At 51.0% G+C, this 13,345-nt stretch overlaps 1 protein-coding gene and 1 non-coding gene across 2 annotated transcripts in view; both read left to right on the plus strand.

Moving 5' to 3' along the window:
* The first annotated feature begins 1,914 nt into the window (after nt 1-1,914).
* Nucleotides 1,915-13,345, plus strand: part of Myh9 (myosin heavy chain 9) — an 82,683-nt gene continuing 71,252 nt past the window's right edge. The window contains exon 1 of the mRNA XM_075959999.1: nt 1,915-2,122. The gene's annotated coding sequence lies outside the window, so the exon portion shown is untranslated. The remainder of the gene's footprint in view (nt 2,123-13,345) is intronic.
* On the plus strand, nt 3,329-3,430 carry LOC142845262 (U6 spliceosomal RNA). The gene has a single exon (XR_012909831.1). It is a non-coding gene; the product is annotated as a U6 spliceosomal RNA (small nuclear RNA).

Raw genomic sequence — 13,345 nt, forward strand, 5'->3', positions numbered from 1 at the left:
TACATGAAGCTCCAGTAAATAAAGTCAAGGACTGGCTTGCTTTTTCTTTCTTTTTTGAATCATGGATTCATGTGGCCAAGGGTAGCTTTGACATCTTGATCCTCCTGCTTCCACCTCCCCAATGCTGAAATGACAGGTGTGAGCCACCATGCACTTCTTTATTGAAGTCTGTCCTTTCCTTAGTAAACTCTGTGTGTGTGTGTGTGTGTGTGTGTGTGTATGTTATTACAAATTGAACCCAGGCCTTGCACATGCCAGATAAATGCTCTACTGCTAGCCGGACAGTGGTGGCGCATGCCTTTAATCCCAGCACTCCAGAGGCAGAGGCAGGAGGATCTCTGTGAGTTCGAGGCCAGCCTGGTCTACAAGAGCTAGTTCCAGGACAGGCTCCAAAGCTACAGAGAAACCATGTCTCGAAAAAAAAAAAAAAAAAAAGCTCTACTGCTGAACTACATCCCCAGCCTCTTGATGGTCAGTTTTTTTTTTTTTTTTTTTTTATTTTATTTTATTTTTTTTTCGAGACAGGGTTTCTCTGTGGCTTTGGAGCCTGTCCTGGAACTAGCTCTGTAGACCAGGCTGGTCTCGAACTCACAGAGATCCGCCTGCCTCTGCCTCCGGAGTGCTGGGATTAAAGGCATGCGCCACCACCGCCTGGCGATGGTCAGTTTTAAAAGTAATTCTTTGCTATTTATTTCACATATTTGAACCATTTGTCTGTGTAGTTCCAGGTGGTCTTGAATCATCCTCATCCTACCTCAGTCTGTTAAATTCTGATCTACCACCCACAACCCCTGGATGTCTTCATCCGTTTTTCTTTTGAAGCATTTGGATTTTGCCTATCAACTAGGTATTTAGGTAATAATCATTTGTCATCCGGGCTGCAAAATCTTTTTTTTTAAAAGCTGTCTTTAGTCTTTAGAAAGTAAGTTTTCCCTGACGTTCATTTGGAAGGATTGTTTTTAGCTGTGTTAGCAAGAACATTCCAACAGTTAAGAGCAGTGACGAGAAATTTGTCATCATAAAGTGATTTAAAAGCTATTCTCACTGACTGCAGGATCGACCACACAGATCAATGGACACAACTCGAAAACGGATATGGTGAGAGTGGTACCTACAAATCAGGGCAGAAAACAATTGTGTGGACAGATTCCTGGTGGATTAAATGAGAAGCGCGAAAAATGTATCCTCTCGTAGTTAGTAACTAAAATAAAAAAAATGTAATAAGCGCTTAAAAATAATTTAGCGACAAATATCTCAGAGAATGTGTCCGACTAATTACTCAGTGGTAAAGCACGGTTTAGATCGCATTCCAAGCACAGGGAACCGCCAAAGCAAAGGTTCAGAGGCTCCAAAATCGAACTCAGGACGCCCACACGGAATGCAGGGTTGAAGCCATGCCCGCCCCCACAGCCATCATAATTATGTAAAATACCACTTTTCCCATATATGGTACTTAATATCTGTTCTCCTGGTAGGACAGGACGAAGGGAAAACACGGCTCGCGGGGCGGAGTGTCAGAGCCTCAGACCTTCCCAGCACGCTCCCGCCGGCCTCGGCGCGGCCCAGGCTGCGCACCAGAGCCGGGACCCGGAGCCCAGCGCGCCGGAGCCGCCCACTCCTGATTGGGTGTAGCTCACGTCAATCCTCGTCCTGTAACCTGGCTGTCCGTTGGATCCGCCCCACGAGGCGGGGCTCCCGCCTAGGAAGCGCGGGGAAGGTGGGGTGGGCGGAGGTGGGGACGGATGGGGAGGATGAATCCCAGCCCGCAGGCATCCGTCCCTTGTCTGCTTATAGGCCGAAAATCTGTCCGTTTAGGCCAGACTCCTGCTGGATTGGGCGGCGTGGAGAGGGGGCGGGCTCTCCCGGGAGCTCCGCCCCCGAGCCGGCGGCAGGCTTCAGACCCGCCCTCCTCTGGAAGGGCGGGGCGGGCGGCGTTCAGCAGAGCTGGGTGCGGTGAGGCGCGCAGATCACCGCGGTTCCTGGGCAGGGCACGGAAGGCTCAAGAACCTGACCTGCTGCAGCTCGAGTCTCCCTTTCGCCCCACCCCGCCGCACCGCCCGAGCGCTCGAGAAAGTCCTCTCGGTACAACCAGCGCCTGTTCCCCGGGCAGACCCAGGCTCAGGTGAGCGAGCCCTGCCGGTGTGTCCCGCCCCGGGGCTGCCGAGCGCGCGCGCGCGCGGCGACTATACACTGGGCGCTTGGAGCCGGCGGTCCTGTGGTTCTCGGCCTCCGCGTGGCCGGCTCTGGAGCGGTCGGGCGCGAACCTCTGGATCCGGGCTCTGCATCTTCACCCGAGGGGCGCTAGGCAGCGAGGCCTTGGGGTTAGGGAGCCGAGGGACACAGTCCCCGCCCCGTCGGGAGGCTTCCCGGTTGGGGCACTGGGAACTCGGCCTGCTCCTGTCGCCTGTGCGCTCCCGCCTCCCAGACGGCCGGCTCGGGCAAACTTTTTAACCCCTTCGGGGACGCCGCAGTCCCGGGGCCGCCAGCTGAGCCCACGGGGATGAGGATGCGGGCTCGGGGCAGTGGCTCTTCTGTAAGTTTTGCAAAGGCACTTAACGGGCAGGCGGCGACCGCTTGGCAGCTGTCAGGACGTCCTGAGTCAGGATCGGTCGCTCCCGCCGCAGACATTGCGCCCGGCTCGGTTTCCGCCCTCCGCAGCGGACTTCCTCATTCGCCCGGCAGCCTTCAGGCTGGGAGGGGGCGGGGAGAGGTGCGCTGGGTGCGTGGGAAAGGGGGATCCGGCTGCCGCGGGGCCCAGGGTGTCGGAAGGACCCCGTCCGTCCTCATCTAACCTTGGGTTTCTATTGCCCGAGGGCAAAAGGCCTGGGTCTGCGCGCAACCGTCGAGCCGCCCAGGCGTGCACCTGATTTCACCGCACCCTGGGACGCCACGCCCGGACTAGTATCTGGAAGCTGGCCCTGACTTTAGGACCAGGCCCGGCTACTGCATCTTTTATGTTAGGGTTAGAGGCGGAGTTTTGAAGACATCCCCCCCCCCCCCACTTCCCTGTGCAAGGGTCCTCACCCCATCCTGTTCTAGAGCCACGCCCAGGCCAAAAATTCACCCCGCTCCTCCTGGTCCTCATCTCTTCTAGGCAAAGGAGTCTGAACCCTCCTGGACTTGCTTGCGGGCAGTAGTGAAATTGAGGGCAGGGTGGGCCCGGGCGGGTGCCTCAAGCCCCACCCAGCGGTGTTAGGGAAAAGGTTTCTGGGAAGTCCCAGGTCTTGGAGACCCGGAGGCTACTTCGGCTGGGCAGTGGAGATCTGGGCAGTGACTTCTCCATCTGAGTGGTTTTCTGAATTTAGCCAGATTTCAAAGTAACTGTTGCCTGCTCCCTTCGGCAGCACCCATACCAAAATTGGAATGATACACAGATTCATGGCCCCTGCGTAAGGATGACACGCAGATTTGTTAAGCGTTCCATATTTTTAGCCGACGTAGACTGGCGTGTCCGTGTCCCAGCCATCTCTGGACAAGCCATCCCTGGGCAAGCGGCTCACTCTCAAGCGTGACTAGGTTTCTTCGCCTAATTGGCTCCCTCGTCTGCTGTGTGTCAGCAGCCTCAGCACCTCCATCTGAACTTAAGTCTGAACTTCTTAAGCCTCCAAGGCCCTCCCAAGTCTTGGACCAAGTTAAAAATAAAGCTTTTTGAAATAGAAAAAAAAATTAAAAAATTTAAAAACGTAACTGTTAAAGGGGAAGAATCCTAGCCCCTTCTTGTTCACAGTAACATTGTAGCCATTTCTGACTCCAGTGTCTTGAGGCCAGGCTGATAACCCCACCTGCCTACCTTCTTTTAGTTTAGGAGGCAAGCTGCTTAAAGGCCTGTTTAGACAATCTCTCAATACCAGTCAGTTTATATACAAGGTTGCTGTGGGTGGGGGAAGGGTCTATAGATGTGTAATTGAGCAAATATTTAACTGGCTTCTCCTGCCAGGGACTTTGCCAGGTGGTGTGTGTGGGGGTGGGGTGCGGTGGGTGTGAGTTGAGTAAGACTTGGCCCCTGCCCCCAGGCACTTAGGGGAGAGCTGAGACAAATCAGTAGGTGACTCTAGTGTGCGGCGGGGATGACAGGAACTCCAGAAAGGTACTCTGAGGCATCCGACTCCCCTTGAGAACTTGTTGGCCTCCTGAAGAGACTTGTGTCCTGGGGAAATTTGAGGGCTTCAAGGAGCAACTGTGGCACAGTGTGATACAAAGACACACAGCTTGTGCTGTGTCCCAAACAAGCCACAGACAAAGGACTCAAGGAATTCCTAGGTTAAGGGGGCACTGCTGTCCAGAGCACACAGGGAAGCCACCACGAGGAAGGAAGACATTTCAGGCTTGGCAAACTGAGGCAAACACGTGGTGAAGGAAAGTGGGGAGTCATTTAATGGGTAATTGGGGAGTAATTAGAAGCATCGAGATTGCTCAGTGTAATTCCAGAGCCAGTGTGCGGAGTGGGTGACACTCCAGCGCTTTGCTTCTGTACTCAGCAGGTCCTGGCAGGGCAGGTGGGCAGACCCGGGTTCCCTTGGAACCAGCATTAGCAAGTTCTGTTGGGAGGCATTATGCTGCCCCTCGGGGAAAGGGAAGCTGAGAGGCAGGGACCAGTGAGGCTGCTGCTCTGAAGGGCATGAGAAGGGAGAGGAAAGAAAGGATCAGGGTTCTGGTTTATCTGGTTTTTATTTTATTTTAAGTTTTGAAATTTTTAACCAAAGGGTTTGGAGATAGGGCAGCGTCTTTCTTGTGGAATGAAGGGTGCATGTTAATCACAGCCTGCCTTTTGCCTGGTCTTGCTCTAGAAAAAAAAAAACCCAACAAAACAAGGATCTCTTAGCTCTTAGAGAAGCACACCGAAAAAATGCACCATTGTCAGAGAGCTGGTAGGGTATTGGTAGACTAGGGCTGGAGTTTTGCTCACTTCCTCTTCTTACTAATCCTTCAATAAAGTACTTAAGACGGCCCCTACCAGCTTGACATCTGTATTTTCAAAGGAGAGGAAGGGTTAGCTGTTGTTTTCCTTCTCTGGGGGAGGGGGGGAACTAAAGCAAGGGGCAAAAAAAAAAAAAATCCTTGCCTTGACAGCTTCCTCCAAGCATCATGTTCCAAAAATATTTAGAATAACAAAATCTGTGTGTTCCCTTAATTAAACAAATGTCCTAATTTACTGAGCATAAAACAGCATCTCCGCCCTCAGGGGCAGGAAGTAGATTTTCCTTTTGTGCTGCCCCAGAGAATCACTGCCTCTTAGCTTTAACCCTTGGTGATCTGAGCCCCTGGCCTCAGGGCCTCTGGTGACAGCAGAACAGGGCACTGGTTTCCTAGGCAACTGGCTCATAGACTTCTGTTAAAAAAAATAAATTTTTAATAAAGAAAAGTTTGTGTGTGAGTTGAGTGAGTGAGTGAGAGAGATACTGACTAAGGGGAGTTGGTTCTTCTACCATGTGTGTCCTTGGGATCTAGCCCAGACTTGTGGCAAGGGCCTGCAGTCCACAGAGTTGGCCTCAGAATCCCATTTTTAAGTTGGGAAGAGTGAGTGGGTCAGGGAAAGAACATGGGCTGTGGTGATAGGCAGAGTTCAAATCCTAGCACTGCCCACTAGCTTTGTGACATCCTCAGTTTTCTCAGCTGGAGCATGGGTGTCCTGGGCTCTACTCTGCAGAACTGGATGCAGGAACTAGGAGTGGTCCCTGGAAAAGGTCTGCTATCTAGTAGCTGTGCACATCTCTCTCTGTTATTTTCGTCGTAGATTTTACTAGTCTTGCCTCTCACTGGGTGGTTCTGAGGGTAGAGGCTAGACGAATTTCCTTGGTTCCTAAAACTTAGCTTTTCTTCCTACCTCTAGGGATACTCAGGGTTGCCTGGCTGAGGGAGAGGAGGCAAAATGGTGAAAACACAGTGGCTTTAAGGCTGCAGACGCTTTTGGGTGCACTTACTTAGGAATGTGTGCTAAATGACTTGATTTAAGGTGTGGGCCTAGGCAGAAGCTGCTCAGAATGTCTGTGGCTTTTTTTTCTTTTTCTTCTCAAACATGGTTTTCCATGTTCTAGGTGGTAGGCTAGGGTAGTGTGGAAAGAAGGATGGCAGACTTGTGTCTGGAGCCCTGGCTTCCAGCCGGTGGTGCTGCGAGAAGGTTGGTTTGATCTTGTTAGAGAGGATCACATTCCCTGTAAGATTGTATCAGTTTGTGTGTCTACTATACAGAGTGCCTGGGAGACTCTCCAGGTGAGGGACTTCCTTCCAAACACCTGCTTCCCTACTTGAGGACTCATGGATGGGGGTGTTCATTGCACAACTTTTTTTTTCTTAAATGTTTTGTGTTTGAGTGTGCACGCACACATGTGTGAATGTGCGAGTGTGTGTGTGTTATGAGTACAGGTGCCAGAAGAGGCCAGAGGTGTGGGATTTCCCCCTTTAGCTGGAGTTAGCAAGCAGTGGGTTGTGAGCCACATGATGTGGGTACTGAGAACCAAACTCCAGTCCTCTGCCAAAACTGTACTCACTCTTAACCACTGAGCCACTGCTCTGGCGTTGGCACACCTCTCTTTTGAAGGTAGTTTTGCCAGTATTCCCTTCTGTGTTCTAGGCATTTACCTCACAGATAAACGTGGCTGTGCAAAAGGAAATGTCTGAGGGTAGTTATTGTGGCATTGTCAGAGAAGAAGGCAGGAAACAAGCTCACTGTCCATTAGAAAGGTCATGTTAATCATGGCACAGCTGGACAGCGGAAATCCTTGCAGCCCTTCAAAGACAGGCTAATCTCGGTGCTCATAGGCAGGCTCTCGAGGGGACGAAAAAACACAGCTAGATGCGGTGCCCTGTGTTCTCATTTGTGGAACCCTTCTCTGCTATTTTTTTGAGACAGGATCTCACTGTATAGGCTCAGGTTAGCCTCTGCCTTTCCACCCCTGACCACTTGAATGCTGTGATTGCAGGCCTGTGCCATCACACCTGGTGGGGGTGGGAAGGGCTTAAAAATGGACTGACTTGCTCTTCTGGCTCAGAACACTTTGAGTCCTGTGTTCCTCAGCCTGCCTCAATCTCACTAGAACGACAGATGTACTGTTCTGGTTGTCATCCCATCACCCACCCCAGTCTAGGGAGTGTAGGGGTGATTCCTGTTTTGGCTATGAGAAAAAGAAGCTTGCATGGATTTGTTGTTGAGACAAGTTATCACTGGGTAGCTTTGGCTGGCCAGGATCTCACTCTGTAGACCAGGCTGGCCTTGAATTCATAGCAATCCGCCTGCCTCTGCCTCCTGAGTTCTGTCTGGGCTTAAAGGTGTGTGTCCCCCCCTTCTTTTGTAACTTGGGGTCCTAGCGTTCGAAAGCACTCTTTCCGCTTTGTCCCGGTTGCTGCTCAGACATCTCATCTGTGGTTTTTGATGCATTAGCAGTGGGAAAGCTCAGGTTCTTGAAACAGTGTAATCAAAGGGACATGGTGACTTGGGGGGGACCCTGACCTTTGTCTGCAGCCTCGGATGGTGTGGGTACCGGAGGCGCTGCCAGCTCTGCTCTTTCCAGTGAAGCCTGAGGAAGAGCCTCCCAGGGCTCTGAGCAGACAGGGTGGAAAGCGAGAGTGGTGTGAGTCACACCGGAGCACATAGCGTGAGCCAGGCTCTAAAGTAGGCCTGCCACCACACGGGCCTGTGTGGTGTTTCCTCTTGCGGCACAGGGAGCTGCTCCTTGGTTCTGATGTGAGTCTCTTTAAAAAGGACCCGAGGCAGGGTTGTGCTGGAATTAGTCAGATTCCACTCTGACCAGTTTCCCAAGCCTGAGGTGATTCAACACTGGGCAGGTGGCTGGAGAAGGAGGCCTTGGCCGAGGTCTCTAGCTGTCTTCATTGTGGTGTGAATGCCTAGGACCCTCCTTTGGCTGAGGAGCTGGCAGTGCTCTCTGGAAGGAAGTCGCTGGTGAAGGGTGAGGCCCTGTGCATGCCCCGTGCAGGACAGGTTGGGCTGTCCATGTCCCAAGTGACTTTTTTGTGACCTCTCAGGATTTCTAGGTGCTTTGCAAAGGAAAAGGGGGTCTCCCAGGGAGGCCTCTATGGGCCAGACGCCTGTCTCCCTAATGTTTATGTGTTAAGGTAGCCATAGGCAAATTTCTTTTGCGAGGGCTGTCATTGACCAAGAGGACATTTACAATTCCAAAACTTGACCCTTAGATTTTCTTTTTATTCTTAATTTCCTTTCCCCTGCAGTGCTGGGAATCATTCAGTCCGAAGGCTTAGATACTATTTTGCCACTGAGCCTCTCCCTCAAATCTGTCCCCCAAACTCTGAATATTGATTCTAAATGTAAATGATCTTGATGAAAAGAAAAACCATTGGCATCAGTGCTGGGCATGGTGGCTCATGCCTGCAATCTCAGCGCTGAGGAGGCAGAGGCAGGCAGGTCTCTGAGTTCCAGACCTTCCATCCAGCACAACTAGACCCTGTCTCGAAACAAAAAGTCCCCATTCGTTGAATTTGCTTAGCCTTGTAGAATGTCTGAGTCGGAGGGGTTTTGGGTCTAGTTTTTAAAGAGATGCTTTTTTCTTCCCATGTTGAGTACTTTGCCCAGAGTTCATGCCAAGAGTTGCTCCTGGCTTCACTCAGCCAGGAGAAAGTGGTTTTGAACGGTACCCTCTTTCTTGGCTTTCGTGGGCTGGGAGCCAGGCAGCATACCCGGCTCCCTTACTTAGCCTTCCCTCAAAACCTTCCCTCCCTTAAAACATCTTTTCCATTGAGAGGCAGCAAGTTAGAGAATGGGGGAGGTGTTGGATTTGTCTGAATTTCCTCCAGACGGGTGGGGCTCTTGGGCTGAAAAAGTTCCCAGAGAGAGAGAGAGAGAGAGAGAGAGAGAGAGAGAGAGAGAGAGAGAGAGAGGCGCGCCATCCTGAAAGTCACATTAGCGCTCACTGTCTCCAGCCAGTCTGAATTTCTAGTAACTTTGACTCAGTCTCAGGATCAGCTATTTTTTTGTTGAAGGAAGAAGCCAAGGTTTTTGGCTTGGACAGACCTGGACTGGACTCAGAACCGCATCTCCCACTGCTTGCCTCAGTTCCTGCCTGAGACATGGACATGCCAGCTTTGAAATGGGGTATTCTTCATCTTCGTCCCGTCTTCCTCCCTCCTTACCCTTACGTTATCCTTTTGCATCGCAGGAAATACATGTTCAGGTTAAAGAGATTACATTTATTCCACAGAACTACTCCTTGGTAACCGGGGTGGTGGTAGCTAACTGATGTGGGAAGGAGCCAGCTGGCAGGCCTCTGGGCTTGATGTTGGCTTCTGAGGCCAGCCCCTGTGTATCCTCCCTCTCATCCTTGTTACTCTGATGTGAGCGGGGTAAGCATTAAGAAGAAAGGCTTTAGAGAGCTGCAGAGGCCCCTTTCTGTCGAGTGTCTGTGTTTCCTGTGTTTTATGTGAAGTCACTGGGCTGGAGAAGGCAGCTTCCTGTGTGATAAACATGAAGAGCGGGGCAGCGGAACACTTGGTGACTTAACCTAACTAGGCCAGAGTGGGGGTGAGGGTTAGGAATCTTAGACCTCACTGGACTGCGAGGCCTGGGAAACTAAAGGTTGCCCCCTTTCCTTTCTGGTTCCTGCCTTAGCATAGGGCCTGGCCGGGTTCGCTTCAGGCCTCACTGCTTGAACAGAACTAAGGTCTCCAGGGTGCCTGTCTTAGGGGTTTCTACTGCTGTGTTGAAACATGACCAAGAGCAACTTGGGGATGAAAGGCTTTTTTGCTTTTTTTAAAAAATTAGGCTTGTATCTGTAGTCCATTATCAAGGGAATTCAGGGCAGGAACCTGGAGGCAGGAACTGAAGCTTGTGTCAGGCTAACATAAACTAGCCAGCACAGGAGAGACTGGGACAGAGTAGCAGCTTAAGAGTCTGGGTATCCGAGTTGAGTCACAGCTATGCTAGTGACAGAGGTCAGATTGTCTTGAGCACTGTATGTAACAAACTGTGCTGATAAATTCTCCTCTTGCCCCCAGGAAGTAGAAGCTGAGGAATTGCTTTACAGAGATTCAAACTAGGGGGGCTGCTTCAGCTCCTGTGGCCTTACAACACCTTTCACTGGAGGCATACATGGCCTCGCTTGGAAAGAGGGTGGACTGGTTCCTGCGACTTTCTCTTTCTCTGGCTGTGCACTCATTAAAGAGCACAGTCATCCCCACTGCATCCGGCCACTCACTGAGCTCTCCTGTGCTATGGTTTTTATCGCAGCTACTTTCTTCATGAGTATGGAGTTCGGGGAGGGAGGCAGGCAGGTAAGAGGACTATGGCCGCTAACATGGAGTCAAGCCCAGGATAACTGTTGGCTGTTGGACCCAGTGTTGCCCACTGGGGACCATGGCCAGAAGCCCATTGCTGTCTTAGCAGGTGGGCTCTTGCTGATGCCTGTGCATGGAACACTGTTGCATTCCTTCCTTTGTCTGGCCACCTGTCCAACTGCTATTCAGTAACCAGACTGGATAATGTGGATTTCCCATGTGCAAAGCTGGAGGGACCCCAGGGCCAGGCGCAGGGAGGATGGAGATACAGGAAATGTGGTTTGTTAGGAGCTGAGGGTCTCCAGCTCATAGAGGGAGCAGCCCTGGGTGGGTGGGGGGTCTGAGATGGTTGCTTAGAGGAGGTGGCACTTGAGCTGATGGCAGAATCAGAGGACAGGGCATGACGTGCCCAGGGAGCAGGGTTGGGACTATGCTCTTAGGCACTTCAACCCTGCTAGCACTTTGTGCAGGAGTGATTCAGGTGGGTGAAGGCCCGTGACTCATGGTCCTGGTGAAAGGCTCCCTTTCCTTGGTAGGCCCTCGCCTTTTTAGAGCCCAAGATAGTCACCTGTCTTGGGTGGCTTGCCTTCTTGCACCATTTCCTGCGAAGTAGAGTGCTGCATTCCACTCCCAGGTCATTAGCCTCTGGCTGGGTGCTGGGCAGGCTGCCCATGTCCGCTGGTTGCATGATCAGACATCAGGTTTACCCAGTCAAAGGACTCGATGAGATTTTTCTCGTACTATTGAGAAACGACCATTGCTATTGGAAACAGTGTCCTATTAAAGTTAAAAAGGGAAAACTAGGCCTGTTGTTTACAGTACAAGTATGACAACAGAGCTGACAAGCACCCCACCATTGGGGTTTCTGGGCTTCCTGCACATGCACGCACACGCACACCTGTATGCACTTCACCAAATCCCAAGCAGAGTGATACTGTGTACTCTGATTTCTCATTTAGTGCTGTTACCTCAGGTTTCCTAGTCGCAACATTATCCACACAGGGTGTTTTAATGTCATCATGTTATTGTCCACTGAGGGGTAGAACTCTTATTCACATTGTCAGAAAGCACCATGGTTTCTCTTGACTCTTAAACTGTTTTCACTCAGCGAGGAGATGGTTGCACATCAGGATATTGGTGTCTGAGATCACTGGGCTGCTCTCTGGTCTTAGGAACATGGTCAATGCCTTCTGGTATTGTGACTGAGAAATGGGGATTTGCAGAGGAGATGGGGCTGCTGGGTGCCCAGTCTGGTTCATAGAAAGCTGGTCAAACCACTTTGTCATTCACGAGCTGTCAGGAGGCTCAGGAGCTGGCGCCAAGAGCTGGGAGACCTTTCCAGGCTCCGTGGAGGAAAGTCTTCCACCTTCTGTCTCTTAGCCCTACACATACATCTCTTGTCTCCTGTGTGTACCGCACAGTTTATAAGATCTGAGTCAGAAAAACCATGTGGAAGAGGTGAAGAACCAAATGTCTCCTTGGGGCCTTGTTCACTGGGTAGTCACTGCTGAGGGCCATACTGAGTAGGAAGGAGACTGAGGGTAGGGAGGAAGAGGAGATGGGGCCCCACCCAGGAGTGTGGGGAGGGTCTGAAGACTTGTACTTTGCCAGGGGCCCAGGACTCTGCTGAGGCTCCTACCTTGCAGAGATGGTGTAAGAATTGTAGCAATAAGTTGCAACACTTTGGCTTTGTTGTAAAAAGGAAGTTTCAGAATCCTAGTGGTAGTTTTTGAACGATGTTTTATCTGTGATGGGGAAGTATTTGCAGGGCAGCCAGGCTTTGGGATGGTAGTTGCCAGCCTTCAACAGGGAGGGCATTTTACTTAGCTCTCTCTGCCCCCTCCGCTCAGATCCCACTCCAGTTCAAGACTTTCTGAACTGTGTGGTCTTCTTAGAGAGCAGGAGAGGTAATTTGTTGCTTGTGAAGGAGCCAGAAGCTTGTTGCCACCTGCCCTGCTAGGGGAATGAAGGAGGTTGTGGTGGCCCCAGAAATGCTGGCAGGACTCAGGCATTGCAGTCTTTGCTCACCCCCACCCTGCAGTTTGTGTTTGCATCAGCCCAGGTCTCTTGGGTTTGAGGTTTGTCACCTGTTCACAATACCCCCATCTCCCCACTCCCCCCATCCCAGTTTACTCAAAGCAGCACAATCCAAATTTTAACCTAGCTTTCTTTTCACACATGGATTGAAGTTGGTACAAATAAAAAGTAATTGGAGGAGTCCAGCAGCTGATGAATTATTAATAATATTCCTAGTTAGAGGGAGGCCTTTTGTGGGCCCTTGAAAAAAATTAGTTTATATGTATTGCCTTCATGTAAGTTATGTATACTGCATGCATGTCTGCAATTTACATGTATTTCCTTCATGTAAATATGTGTACTGTATGCATGTCTGCTGCCCAGGAAGCCCAGAAGAGGGCATTGGTTCTCTGAATGTGAAGTTAAGGATGGTTATGGACCACCATGTAGGTGTTGGAAACCGAATCTGGGTCCTCTGCAAGAGCAGGAGGTGCTCTTGATGGTTGACCCATTTCTCCACACACCCCCCCCCCCCCCCCCCCCCCGTATCTTTATTCACTTCCTGTTTACACTGCTGTTAGGTAATTGCGGGCCAAGGATCATCATTTGAGTTGATACTATTTTGCATTATTTACTAGCTGTCATATTGGGGTGGGGGAAGGGAATGTAAGGATTAGAACAGTGGGAGGAGGACTTGGTAATAGAGCTGGGTGATGCAGCTGAGTTTGGATCCCATTTTTTTATCCAGGTCATTTGTTTATTAGCTCTGAACTGAAGGCTGGGTGTGCGTTAGAGGTTGTTCTGGGTCCTGGGACTGTGCCATTGAGCAAGTCCTGTGACGCCCCTGCAGTGTGTAGTCTGTAGAGGCAGACAGCAGTCCCAGGAGCCGATTCACTGTTGTCAGACTGCACTCTACACAGGAGGCTGCTGGACAGCTGCGGTGAAATGCTACTGCTGGAAGTCAAGGTCACAGTGGGACCATTGGCATCCTGGCTTACATGTGGCTGTCCTGTTGTGTTCCTCTCACATGCTCGTCTTCAGCATATCTGTGTCCTAGTCTCTTGGGGGACACCAGTCATACTGGATT

Source organism: Microtus pennsylvanicus, chromosome 2 (genome assembly GCF_037038515.1).
Source record: "Microtus pennsylvanicus isolate mMicPen1 chromosome 2, mMicPen1.hap1, whole genome shotgun sequence".
NCBI lineage: Eukaryota > Metazoa > Chordata > Mammalia > Rodentia > Cricetidae > Microtus > Microtus pennsylvanicus.